We start from the raw sequence: 2,568 nt of genomic DNA on the forward strand, positions 1-2,568 counted from the left end.
TGAGAGACACATGGACAAACATCTCACTGGCAGTCGCTGAGGTTGAGGTTTTGCTTTCCGGGCCAGAACCAAGGAGTAGAGCTGGTTTCTTGAAACATTATTGTGAAATCACACTAGATCCAAACACAGCGCATGTGTGGATAGTACTATTGAATGGAAACAGGACGGTGACAAGGTGGAATCAACATCAACCTTATCCTCCTCATCCAGACAGATTTTTTTCTCCTACTCAAGTCCTTAGTAGACAGCATCTGACTGGACGTTGTTACTGGGAGGTGGAGTGGGTAGTGAGGATGGAAAAAGTTCTTATTGCAGTAGCATACAAGAATGTCAAAACAGTAAGTGCACCAATTAGTGTGTTTGGATATAATGATAAATCTTGGTCATTAGAGTGTTACGGTAATCTTTTTAGAGTTGGTCATAACAACAGGTGGACCGGTTACAAATTTCCACCGTCCTCCAGAGTAGGAGTGTACCTGGATCACTCAGCTGGTATTCTTTCCTTCTACAGTGTCTCTGAAACCATGACTCTCCTCCACAGATTCAAGACCACATTTCATCAACCACTATATGCTGGACTTTGGGTTGGAATGAATGACACTGCTGAGTTCTGTAAACCCAAATAGATTTTCTCTCTTCTTTCTGACACTATATACTGTTCTAATGTCTTTGTTCCACTGTCCTAGTATCCTTCTTTTTTTCCAAAGTTGTACTCTGTGGATTGAAGGTTTTAATGCATAAATACAGACAAACATCATTGCAAACACAAAGCTGGTTTAGAAACCAACAGTGACAGTGTCTCCTTGCCTTTGTATATTAGAATAGAATAGAATAGAAATCCCCTTTATTGTCCCACAATGGAGAAATTCTGGTGTTTACAGCAGCACAAAGATTATAGAAAAAATGTTCACACAAATATGGACCTTAGAAAATGTGTAAGAAAAACATACCAGTGAAGAGTTAAGATATACAATAAAATACTGTACTGTAAAGTGTTTTTACAATATAAAAACTGTGCTCCTGGAGACTAAATAACCAATATATAGCTATGGACATTTTTACAGCAACGGACATTTGAAAATAGCAGCAACATCAGAGAGGTGCAAACATGACAGCAGCATGTTATTTAACTGACTAAGACAGAAACTGTGCAAAATCAGCCTGAATGTAACAACTAATTGATGTTGTTGGTTATAAAGTCCTACAGCTTCTGGGAGGAATGGCCTGTGATAACGCTCAGTGGTGCATTTAGGGAGCTCTCTGCATTATGCATTACTCCTGTAATAACTCCCTGACACATTTTATCTGCTCGTGAAGATGGTGTGTACTTTTAATAACAATCATCATTGTTCTTAGGGCTTTAAAAAGGGGGGCTTCTTCCTGGAACCCTTCTACCTCTACCTTTCTGAGTCTGTACAGTATGTAGGCCTTTTCCCATCTTTCATCAGTTGTATGCAGCACTGCTTTGAAATTCTTCTTTTCTCACAACCTCATGATAACTCTTTCCCATTCTAGTCTCACTGAGTATGAGTTATGCTGGTAATGGAGAATTGATTCTCAAGTTATTATTTAGCCAAATAGAAAGCAGTGAAGTCTAGACCTTTGAGGACCGAGTCAAAAGGAAGTTTTTTCTTCCTCATGGTCTTTTTACTTGCTCTAGCAGACCAGCACAGTTGTGTTATATTGAAAATCTATGCTTTCATTGGGCCTACATTGTTTTTAAGGGTTTTGTTTAATTGAATCACATAACTTAATTTCAATAATCTGCTTATCACAATGTGTTGATTGATTCCATGGTAATAAGAGTCTGTAGGACTGAATTTTCCATGTTTTAGTATTTCTTCTTCTAACTGTAACTGTAACTTTGTGAAACTTGTATAATTAATAATTATCAAAATCAATCAATAAAAATCATTGTCATTATCAACTATATCTTTCAACTCCATCCTGATTTAAATATAGCACTGTGCACCACATATAAATGGCACATACAATCTTAGTAGATCCCCTGTAACAAACCCATTATTTGCATGCAGTTTTTGGTTTCCAAACCTGCTTTATTCTTCTATTTCAAATTATGGTAGATAAGGTCCTGTGTCTGTGTTCTAGGAGCAATAGAGGATATCACTGCTGATGTTTTATTTTATACTTTAACGACACAGGAATATCTCTCCAGATGAAAATGGAAACTTGTTTGGGCTTTTCTGCTTTAATATTTGTATAAACTGATTTGAAAGTTCTGGTTGTTCTTTTAACTTTTTTGTAGAACAAATGCTCTCATTTAAATCAGATAAAATTATTGTCAAATTTACTCAGTTTTCTTTATGTAATCCACAGAACAGAATGGAAACTAACACCAGTTTAGTGCTAATGCTCTTTTCTTCTAAAGCCTTTAAATAAAAAAAGCAAGTTTGTTGTCTAAAGTGCAGAAACATTTACTCCATATGTCTCATGTAGATTTAAAGATATTTACAGAGACATAAAATACTTTGACTTTCATGGAGGATGAAAAAGACATTTATGTGCTGTGGTGTTTCATTCTAAAATAAAAGTTAAAAAACTCTTTAA

This window comes from Cyprinodon variegatus, unplaced genomic scaffold (assembly GCF_000732505.1).
Source record: "Cyprinodon variegatus isolate N-32 unplaced genomic scaffold, C_variegatus-1.0 Scaffold170, whole genome shotgun sequence".
NCBI lineage: Eukaryota > Metazoa > Chordata > Actinopteri > Cyprinodontiformes > Cyprinodontidae > Cyprinodon > Cyprinodon variegatus.